This window comes from Pinus tabuliformis, chromosome J, assembly GCF_031772625.1.
Source record: "Pinus tabuliformis cultivar Carrire ecotype Pingquan chromosome J, CPIR1, whole genome shotgun sequence".
Lineage (NCBI taxonomy): Eukaryota > Viridiplantae > Streptophyta > Pinopsida > Pinales > Pinaceae > Pinus > Pinus tabuliformis.
The window spans coordinates 727,407,085-727,419,634 of record NC_142295.1 but is presented as its reverse complement, the minus strand read 5'-3'; the positions used below and the strand labels follow the sequence as shown (position 1 = coordinate 727,419,634).

The 12,550-nt window shown below is 39.3% G+C and overlaps 1 pseudogene; it reads left to right on the top strand.

Annotated features, from left to right (window-relative positions):
* Positions 1 to 2,989: 2,989 nt before the first annotated feature.
* Positions 2,990 to 12,550, top strand: part of LOC149228803 (nuclear transport factor 2-like) — a 58,627-nt pseudogene continuing 49,066 nt past the window's right edge.

The following is a 12,550-nucleotide window of genomic DNA, read 5'->3' as shown; positions in this document are numbered from 1 at the left end:
CTCAACTTGAAGTTGTTCCTCCTTTTCTATACATTACTTCTTCATGTCTTCTTCAGCTTTCCTTCCTTCTTCCAACTGATGCCTTAGTTTGAGAATATCCTTATCTTGTTCTTCATTCAGATCCTGCTGCATTTGACGAATTCTGAAGGCACATTCCAGTTGAGATTTTAAGTTGATATCTTCGTTTACCTGTTTTTCAATAGCTTGGAGTAGATCTTTATTCTGCTTCTTTGATTCTTCAAGATCTTCCTTTAGCGAGTGGATCGTGGCTTCAAGACTTTCATAGTAATTGGATCTATCTTTGAGTTTCTTGATGGTTGTGCTTCTTTCATTGACTTCATCTCTTAATAATGTCACTTCACCCTGCAACTTTTGACATTGATTTTCCTTGTCCTTGAGTAACTTTCTTACCTTGTTTCCTTCCTCTGATTGAGCTTTTAGTTTGGTAACTTCTTCTTTGAAAGCCAATTCCCTTTTGTTCAATAGATCTTGTTGATCTTTAATTTTGTCTGTAAGCCTTCTAAATATTGCCTCTATTTGATACTTTTCTTGCTCACCCATAAAAGCAAATTCAGTTGCTTCACTATCACTTTCATCTTTTCCAAATGGATAGATAGCTGGAACATCAGAGGATAGCAAATTCATACCTGATAGTTCATCTTCATTATGAATCTGATTCTGAATCTGAAGAGCTTCTTATACCTAATCCCCAATCGATTCTCCCACTGTCATAGTTCTTCTGAGATGTCTTCTTCTTCTTAGGTGCTTTCTTCTTAAGCTTCTTTCCCATAGTTCCACGGATCTCCTTCAAGCGATCAAGCTTCTACCAAAGGACCTGCTCTGATACCAATTGTTGGAAATAATATTGAGAGGGGGGGTGAATCAGTATTATCAGATCAATAAAACTTTTTCATTTCCATACTTAGATACATATACGCTACTTCATTCAAGGGAACCTGCGTGTATACGCAACTGTGTCTAAAGCAACTAGCGTATATCCAAAATACTTATGATTCAGTTAATCCTTTAAATGTTGATCTTTAGTTAGTGCATCAGAACTTCATTAACCATATGAACAGTCAACAGTAGCAGTAAAATAGATAGATCAACACACATAAGCAACACACATGAACACCATGATATAAGGTGGAAACCCAATGTGGGTGAAAACCACCTGCTGCAATTCGTTTCTATCTTCCTTTATTAAGAAACTTCTTTTACAATGTACTGGTGCAGTCCTTTACCAGTACGCAGGCTACAACCTGCAGAAGGCTACAACCTTCTCTCGTTCTCCAGACTCTCCTGGAAGGGAGCTCCAACCCCCTTTGCTCTTGTACTAGCTAAGATACTAGTACGTAGGCGCCGGCCTACAATCTTCTCTCCTCCAGGTACCACGTTTCATACATTTTCAAACTGGATACTCCTGAAGCACAACACTATAATCTGAAGGCCACGTTTCATCCAATTTTCATACTGGACCCATAACTATCATTGAAGCTCAAACAATCACTACTAGCATAATCAAACTCTGAATCACTGAAACCCTGTCAATAACATAGTCACCAGAACACAGAGCAGACAACACCCTTCTGGTACAACCCATTGTTTCAGGTCAGGTTTAGTTAGTTCTTCCACCCCTCCTTCAAGTGGACAGAATGTGCCACCCTAAGGGGGTGGGGGGGGGGGGGGGGGAATTTGAATATTCCTCTTGTGTCAGGTGAAACCAATGTGAGTGGATTACAAACTCACATGGTTGGAGTTAATTATTCCGGTAGTATTCCTAACCCTATTGGTCCATCCAGGTCGGGTAATATCCAGTACCAGCAGCCTTATATGGCTCAAAATCCACTCCAACAGGCTTATGTCCCATATGGTTCGCAAGCCTTGGTCAATCCACCTTACACTCCACAAGAAGGAGTTTATGTCCATCCTGGTCAATCCGCTATTCATGATTGATATGGTCAGATTCAATTCAGAAATTACCAATACCCTCAAGTTATATCCCAAGAAACTGTCCAGAAACCCTTGCAACAGCAAGGGAAACCCTTTTAGCAGCAAAGGAAACCTTTACAGTAGCAAGGTCAACCTTTACAGCAACAAAGTCAGCCTCTGTAGTAGCCAAGTCAACCTCTACAGTACCAAGCTTCATATGTGTATCAACAAGGTCAGCCCTTGCAAACACAAGGTCAACCCCTGCAATAGCAGGGCCAATCTCTTCAAGTCTAGGGTAAATAGATCCAACAACCTTACAATTAGTATGTCATGTATAATGCTTATCAATGGCCTATGGTAGGTCAATGTCAAACCTACCCTAGACAAAATCCACCTTATGGTCAAGATAACCCTCAGTGGGGAAAAAATCAAATCCCGTATGGACAAAATCCTCCACTGTGGGGGAAAAATCCTTACCAGCAAGGTTGTAACCCACAGCTTGGGCCTCCTCAAAGGCCCTACATGAAATTTAATCCATAATTTCCCTTTTTGGCTACGTTGGAACTACCTGATGTCTCGAGGCTCTCAAATGATCTTATTCTTCATTCGCCTTACTGGCCTCTAGTTCCAACTAAAATTCCAAGCAATTGCCCTAAATTCGAAGGAAATTCTAAAGAGGACCCTCAAGCCCATGTGATGACATATAACTTATGGTGCTCTTCAAATTCATATTTTGATGATTTTATCTATCTTCGCCTCTTTTAGAGAACCTTAACAGGTGTTGCTACAAAATGGTATATCGAGTTGACTCTAGCAACCTATGTTGACTTTGACTCTTTAGCTATGGCCTTCCTCACCCACTTCCAATTTTCGGTTTGATATGAAACTGGCACTCATTTTCTCACATCCCTTAAGCAATATAAAGCAAATCCACATTTCTGATCATATTCATGAATGGAGACGTTGGCATCGCCTCATCAAATTCGAGGTTGTTTATGAGTTGTTGACTGAATGGTTCACAAAATCGTTCATTAACAAGATTGCTAAGGATACAGCTATGGGAAGATGTGTTACTAAAGAACAATCTATTGCCCATGCTCAATATCTTGACTTAGTATATTCACAATCTGGAACATTGTATGAGATGTTGCCTAATGCTCCAAGACCATCTTCGGATATGGCAGCTTCAAAGTCTCCTGATGTACCACCTGTTGATGGTGTAATTGGTTCAGTGTCTCAAACTTCCACTAAGGCTTCCTCGAAGCAAAAATCTATTTCAAACACTGGTTCCAATAATCCTTCAAAAAATTCATCAAATCATGTTAAACCCTCTGAGGTACATGTTGTTTAGTCTATCGCAGCAAATAAGGCCTCAAAAGGTAACAAAAAGGGTAAAGGTAAAGACAAAATTGATACCCGAAGCAGGATCCACCCAAATCATCTGCTGATGATGCTTCCAAGCGCAAGCCGAAATATCCTTGCCTCATCTGTGAGGAAAACCATTACACCATGGATTGTCCCTAACATTCTGAAATTAATTGATTGAAAGGGACTCTGGCTATTTTGAAAGAACCATTTCCATATCAGTAGACACAGTTAGTAGACCAACCACAATTATCTGCCTCCTCTGGTTCCCAAGTTTTCACGATGTAAGGTTCATCGCCTATTTTGATTGCTACTCGAATAAAGGACTATCAAACCCCACAAAAGCAGATGGTGGAGAAAGAAGTCACTGATATACCTTCTACTTCAACTCCATCCAGTTCTGGTCCGCTCAATATTGAGATTCCTAACAGTGAGTCCATAATTTGACCACCTCCCAAGGGTATATTTTAGATATCATCTTATAATCCGAACGCTAGAGCTGCACAACATTATAATATTGTTGAGGATTTACCTCAAGCACCTTCTGCGATGTCTTATTTGGAAGTTCTCCAAACATGTCCAATGTAGCAGAAATCATTGTTGTCTTCTACTAAAATCATTGTTGTCTTCTATACGTGTCTTTGATCCTTCTAATTTGAGTTTAATTACTTTTGATCTTCAAAACCACATTCCTCGTCTTCCTCATTAGATTGCTTTTATGATTCAGGTTATCATTAAAGGAAAGACGATACATTGGACTATTATTGATGAAGGTTCTTCCACCTGCATCATGTTTGTTTCATGTTGGAAGGCCATCGGCTCTCCTCCCCTCAATCAAGCCCTGAACACTTTGGAGGCCTTTGATGGCAGAGGATTCCATTTATATGGTATTCTCACAAACTTGTCGGTCACGTTGGAAGGAAAGACTGTTGAGCAAGAAGTGGAAGTTGTAGATGTGAATATCAATTAAAACCTTCTTCTCGGGCAAAATTGACCCACGCTATGTTTTGTGTGGTTTCTTATTTGTTCTGGGTGCTTCATTTTCCTCACGAAGGAAAAATTGTCACTGTCGACCAACTATCTTTTTTCTCTTCCAGTACGTCAAACGGCAATGTCCCATATGTGGGAAAAACTAAGATTCCTTATGAGAGTGTGGGGACAGGTCTTTTCAAAGAATTTTCTTTAATGCATACTTTTACTCTCCCACCTCTAAATGTCACTTCGATCAATATGATATCGGTTTCCAAGGAACCTTGGATCATTCCTACTCCATATCAAATTGATTCATTTGGTAATTATATGCCATTAAGTCCATTAGAGAAAGATTATCAAGAAATTGTCTTGGCTTCAATGGTCGCTTTAGAAAGTCATGTTGTTTTCAGTATGAACCTAGATACTTATGTGCCATCTCCTTGGCTTGTTTCGTGGGATTCTCCGGATCCTTTGAATGATACTTTTCCCACCGACGAGAGTATTGTTGAGGTCATGTATTTGGATGAAACTCCTTGGAACGATCTCCATCATCGTTCTTCATTTCTTCTGAGTCTCAGTGAGATGCCTTCGTGTCTCGAAGCGTTTGTTTCTCATTGGCCAACACGTCCACTTCAAACACTTGTCTTCGTGCATGAAGTCCTGTCTGAGGGTAATATGGGAAACATTATTTCAAATCTATCTATTGACATTTCAGTCCAACCTGCAATCGTCAAAATCTTTCAACTGGGGGCATTGTTTCCTCATCATGAGTTCAAGTTTTTCTTTCCTCCTTTCACGAGATTTTTTCCTCGGGTCTCTACCATTTTCCCAATATCACAATGTGGTTTTCATATTATGACTTGTAACCCTCACTCGCCCAGGGGGCATGGGGGCATAGCCTTATGATTTTTACTCTATTATTTTACCGAGTCGATGCTTACACGTCATGTCAATGGTGAAACTCTGGTTTTATTCTTTGTTGATTGATTACCCGAGTCCAAAAATGGACTCCATCTGAAATTCATGTCAATGGTGAAACTTCGGTTTTATTCTTTGTTGATCAATTACCCAAGTCTGAAAATGGACTCCATCTAAAAATTTTACGTGAATTCATTCATGTAATTAATTTTTGTACATTAGTGTATGAATTCATCAGTGTGCGCTTTTTGATTTTTTGGTGTGTTTGTTTGCTTTACAGAAATGTGTTTTTCTGCTTACCTTGTGTTCCACTCAGTTTGCAGATGTCGTCAAGTCATTATGTCGGTTTTGCTGATGGTGGTTGTTGTAGCACACAGAACTTGTCTTCTGCAACATGGGTACTCTATGCCCCTAATGGCGAGTTGATTGATTTACAAGGTATTTGCCTAGGACGAACAACTAACAACATTGCCAAATACAGTGCAGTCATTGAACTATTGTCAAAAGCAGTTGCTCTTGGCATTAGGGATTTAGTTTTCAAGTTAGATTCATAGCTCATTGTGTTACAGTTAAACAATCATTATTTAGTGAGAATCCACAAATATTGCGCATGTATCTGCGTGATCGATTACTGGAAAGAAATTTTGATTTTATCACATATCAGCACATTCCACGCAATTTGAATACATTAACAAATGCATTAGAAAATTATGTTCTTGATAGACATTTGTGTCATTTATAAAATTGATCATATTCTGGACACATAAGTAGAAAATAAAACATGCATATATATGTGTGTGTGTGTATATATATATATATATATATATATATATATATATATATATATCGAGTCTATCAAAGTCTTTTACATCAAAATCTCAAAAAAAAATTAAAGTGTTCTAGGACACTTAGCTTTCAAATCCTACAAAATGTGTAAAAGATCTAGAAAGGTTATCAGCATGCACGGTGCTCATGGTAGCATGAGATTGCTCTGATCACTCGACTTAACAGCCGACGCAGTCTTCCGGATGCACCCACTGTGTGTCTCTGCCAGCGCAGTGGCACCTCGTCTATAGTAGCATACTCCAGAACTCCCCGAGTAGTCACATATAGGTTGTGCTCCATCTCAGTTAAGGGGTCTGCCCCTTCCTCATAGTCCTCACCAAATATCTGATGGGAAACCCACAGTGCTATTGGCGACATGCCAAATGGTCTTTCCAATCCCACATCTGCACATTTATCATATGATGCGTCTTAGTTTACACTTTTACAAAAAAATCATAAGACTTGAAAAAATCCAAAAAACAAGTCTTTACTTGCATCAGTCCACTATTCTCCCAGTGGCAGAGGTAGATCTGGATCCCATCTAAAATTCATGCCAGCATATGCATAGTCGTCCACCATGAGTAATTAAGTTGCAGCCAAGTAAAAAACTATGGAGGGTAGTGCATCTTCTAACCCTCCTCGGGGCATGAGTTGACTCCACCTCACTAGCCTCGGGTCTTAGGGGGAAGGATGTGGTACCTCTACCCACTAATATTAGAATAAGGGCACCCTCTCTAGGAAGAAATTCATCGGTATCGAGTCAAACCCAAATTGTCTCAGGTTTGCCTCCTGCCCTTTGGTCAGTTGTCTTTTCATATTCACCAGAAGGCCTCCACACCAGTTGAATATGGTGGGGGTCAGACACTCAACTACATACTGGAATTGGGCTTTTGAACTCTCATGCAGGGGTTGTGTCCCAAATACACGAGCTATGGTGTATAGGATGGTTCATAAAGGAAGGTTTTTGGTGACCATGGTGATCTTCACCTTTCCACCCCTCGTCTTCTCTGCACCTGGGCAATACCTCCTAATCAGAGCACTAGTACTCTCACCACCTGGGTAAGATCCGAAGAGTTGGAATCTATCTCCTCTTCAGGACAATCTCGTGATGAAACAGATGTCTGATTCTTCTATTCCCAGTTCCTGGCCTTTGATTATGAAGATCTCTTAATCCACATCCCAAAGGTTGATCAAATAGGGCAGCAATTCCATCTGAGCCCTCAGTCCTGTGGTCCTAATGCATTATGGACTATGGGTTGCTTGGTGGTCTTTGGCCTCATCGCCTCTTTCTTTCCATTCCAGAACCATGATCTCCTGCAAAACATCATTTAACATAAATTAGAAACTTTTTCATGGATCAAAATCAAGGATTTTTGCTTTAAAAAGGGGCTTTCTCCTTCAAAAATTCTGCCTCAGCGCCATCGTGCCTATTTTTAATTACAGCGTGATGTCATCATGGGAATATTTTAGTTCGATAGTGATTATCGCAAGTATGATGACCAAACCCACGATGATCGTCGACGCTCAAAAATTGAAAATATTCCCTTTTACCACACAAAATTCCATTAAAAATGCATGAAAATGAGATGAAATGCAAGAGTAAGGACAGACCTCTTACCAGTGGTAGATGGTTCGCAAAATGGCACCCTAAATCTCCCACAATGGTCACTTGAAAATCGAGAAAATTAGGGCACAAATGAACTTTCAAAACTTACTATGGTGAAATGGTAAAAATAATGTTACTTTTGGTTATTTATAATTTTTGAAGTCATTTTTTGTCAATATTTTATTATTATTTCTCAATATCAGTGATGGGTGCATTTATTTGTGTAGTTATAGATGCTTTCGGTGGACAGTGATTATTTTTTACTGATTCTCACAAGTTTTTGGTTTATCTCTTTTTCTGACTCATTAAAAATAAACGAAAAAGGAACCCCCATGGAGTCATCTTTCAGCCCTTTTTTGACTCTCAAAAACTAAATATATCACCTAGTACTTGTCATTTTGAAATCATTAAATTAAATGAATTGACATCGTATCAGTATACGTTTACCCCTTTTTCGGGCTGAGATTGACTATTTACGAAAAAGGTACACCTTAATCGATATGGTCAAGAGGTTCTCTCGAATATTGTTTTCTACCTTTTTGGGTTCCAGAGACAAATTATGAAAAGGGACATGATGGAGTTTTCTTTTTCATCTCTTTTCAAACTCCCTAAATATGAAAAAGATACCGAGTTATTCTTACGTCGAACTCGTTAAAATTTTACGACAGAAGACTCGTCACCATGATGAGACCGAGTTTATCCTTCCTACGAGTCGTAAAACTTACTAGGATGGATTCATTCGAAGAATGAACTTACATGACAAGATATTCTATCCCCTTCAATCTTGTGATAAAAATAATTGGGGTACTGTCTAGAAATAGCGGGGGGGGAAATGCAAATGAAACATCCTTTGTATATGCAACATGTGCTCTTGAACATGACACTCTTTTGCTTTTATATCACGTTTAGGATATCCTCACTCATTCACTTGTCCTCCCGGGTTTGGGTGATCCATTTTTGCCTCTCATTTGACTATTCCATTTTTTCATCATGACCTTTAGTCCTATGATTGAGTCAAATGCTACCACACTCCGAAGTCGCGTTGCCAGTGTTCAAGAGAATTCCTATCTGCAGTTATTTGCCTATACATTGTATGACCCATTGTTATAGTCTTTCATCTTATTCATTTCATTCCACTTTATTCCTTGTTTTGTGTCGATGATGGGGGACTCATCATTGCCCTCCTTTGATGGATCACTTCATGTCGACTTCATCTCATTATCCAAGAAGATGACTTAGAAACTCAGTACCTTATAGCTTGCATGCCTTAATGGCAAGTTCTTTGCATTCGACGACAAGTCTTCATCATTGGCCTTCGATTGGATGATTCCATGAGTGTTCAACTTCAGTTTCATTATCACATTCACAGATTGTATTGTCGTACCTTGAGTGCCATTGTCATTATTGGTGGTTTTCTTTTACCTGTTAATGGTCCACATCATTGGTCGGTAATTGAGTAGTTTTATAGCATGTTCGACTTCAACACATTCCTTTGTATGTTAGAATTTGTGCTTTGATCGGTCGAGATGGAGTGCAAGACCCTGAATCTTATCTGATATGACTTAGGTTGCATGGAGTTATATGTTATTCATGATTGTACACATGTCTCTGCTATATGGATGGCTGAGACCATACCGTGGGACTTTACATTTATGATGATCCTTTTATATCGGATGGTTGCGTCCATGCCTTCGATCTCAGATTCACAGATGATCCTTCTCATTTGGATGGTTGCGCCCATACCATGTCTCCTTTCATATAGTCCTTATCATTCGGATGGTTGCATCCATACTGTAGATTCATGTCTTGATCTCATATATGTATATGTATATGCATCCTTTATTTGCAGGTATCCTGACAGTGTTTTCCCTTGTCCTTGCAGAAGCTCGTAAAGCATCCCAGCCATCACTCCTTGTTTTTCCTTCATGCTTTAGGGGGCATCTGTTACACATCATTTGGTCACACCACCTGCATTTCCCCATGACATACCCCAAAGTTCTTGAAACATGACCATCATGCAGTGTACTCATTCATATATGCAGCTCAAATCCTTCCTAAGGCATTGATTGGAACATGCCTTGAGCTTTCCCTAAAAGAAATAGATCTAAACCCCTAATTTGAGAATCGTTGCGCTTATGAGACTAAAACAGTGATGATCGCCCATTGCACTATAGTTGACCCGCGATGGCATCGCTCTGTTCACTTGTATACCCATGATGATCCCAAAAATGCAATTTTCCCAAAGAGGGTGAGAAGCTTTGGGATCTAGAAGCTTCCAAAGCAGCGAGGTGGAGGTTGTTTGACATAGATGAGGTTGAATTCTCCCAACTTGGCCTCTTGGTCTTATCCCTATGAGCTACCTCCTTGAGATAAGGGCCTAATCATATATTTGGAGAGATCTTAACTCCCTTTCCTAGCCTATATATTCATCCTCTCCCATTCCCAAATGGTTGGTCTATGCCTATTTGCACCCTTATGCTAAGATTGTTCCTATATGCTACTCATTTGGCTTGGATAAGGAGTGCTTAGATAGCTTAGCTTGGACTTGGATATTCATTCAAGGAGAGCCTATCAACATCAAGGCTTGGTTTTATGCTTCCCCTTATTTTCTATTAATATACAACTGTTGGCTCATTTTCCCTAAATGTGTATTCTCATGTATCATTTAGCAAGGTTCCTTGATCAGTTAAGCAGGTTTCTTTTTAATATGATATTTGTATTTGCATGCCTTGTTGTGTCTTGATCTCTTGTATATGTGCATAAACACTGAGAGCAGTAGGAAGGAGCCCGTGACATAAGTGATTCAAGGTCTTCAACAAAGGAGATTGAAATAGCATCATAACGAGGTAGGCCACCTTCTTCGTTTCTCTTTTCAATTGTAACTTAGGAAAGTGTCTGGTAGATTGTCACTTCGGTTACTAGACCCACTCATTGGGATAGAGGGATCGTCTCTGACCATAGAGAGTATTTACCTAGACAACACTATCATATAACAACAACAAGTTATATATCATGTTCATCAACAACTTATAACCTTATCATCAAGCGAACTATCATATAACAACAAAAAGTTAACCTATAACATACTCCTCAACAACATATAACATAATCATCAAGTTATCTAACATAAAACAACAATAGTAACACATAAAACCACCAGTTAATATCATTCATGACTATCTGACACATGTGCATATGGCTACACTAATCAACTAGCATCTATCATGTATGTAACCATAACATAAATAGACATGTACATAAACCTAATGTATATAACCCTAATGCATATAACAATCCATTAACTAACATACCTGGATGCCCAACATCCAAACCTATATGATGAGATACTCTTTCCTCGAGGTCCAATGTTGCAACTTCACTTTAATGATCTGCATCTCCTGCTCTATCTCAAACAACACATCAGCATTATAACAACCAACAACATCATGATGACCTAAAATGCATATAATGACCTCGAAATACATCTCTAGCCTACCATACTTGCATAACCATAACCATGACAATGCATGCATATAGACACTGACACACATAACAATGTATATACACAAATACACTCATGACGACACATCCTACAACAACACCATCAACCTTCACATGGAGACATCACTACAACCATGATCAAAACCATGTGAATGGAACAAGCACATGGACTACAAGCATAAGTAACACATATGCAACTAGCATGAATGCATGACCAACACACTGCCCATAGAGTTTGAGGGGTGAACCATGCTTTGATACCACTTTGTAACTCCCTCCTCCCACATCTACCCAAGCAACCAGCTAGTCAAGGAAAACATGTGACAAGAGGCCACTATGATATGATTTGACCTCCTTAGTCACATTAAGGAAGTGTCACTGACGGAAACACACCATACAGACATTCAACATTAGTATTAGGACCCTCAGGAACTAATCCAACTTTGTTTCCAACCAACCCCTATGTCCCACTAATATTTTGGACCACTTGACCTTTGGACGCTCTCATGCTATGGGCATGTCAGCATCCAGGGACCTCTGGACGCTCTCACAGGCCTGCAAGCCAACATCTAGGGACTATTTTTCACAGTGTCATGCTAGCATCCCTGGTATTTGAGCCACTTTTTTAGGCCCAGAGCCCAGGTCATTGCCCAGAATTGAATGGTATCTTCGAAACTGTAAAATAACATAGAAATGACAATACAAATGCAATTACTTGAATAAGACCTTGACTGGACCCCTAGTAGCCATGGTAGGTATTTCATCAAACATATCATGAATATGTGATATAGAGTTTTAAATAACATATTTGAACATAGGGGTCTTATACTTATCTGAGAATCTCTAAGAATCATTGCTCTCTTACATCATTAGCTGTAGCACCATCTATTAGGTCATAGATACATTGTTCATTCATATACAAGTAAAAACATGATGGGAGCCATACATAGCCACTATCATAATACATATTCATAACCAACATAATAACAACAGAAATACCAAGGATACAATAGTCATAGAATCCACATATAAACTAGTTTAATATTCATGAGATAAAAAGGAGAAATAACCTCATATTAATGATGAAACATCCAACCTGATATGGGACTACCGTGTTCCACCCGACTGTAGAATGGTTGAGCCAAATATCTCTTCATCCATTCACCCCCATGCCATATTCCAAGCATGAATGTTTGATCTCATAGAACACATCAATCCAAACCATTCAGGGCTTCTAGAGGTCAACCACCTAAACCCATCAAACAATGATTCCACCTCATAGTTGGAAATCACAAAACCATCATCAAATTGGTCTTTATCCAAGACTTACAAGGCTCCAGAGTGTTTGTTCCAACCAGGCTTCCAAGACTAGTAACTCAACCCATAGTTGTCATTGGGCTTCCAGAGCATTTTTCCAACCAAGGCTTCTAG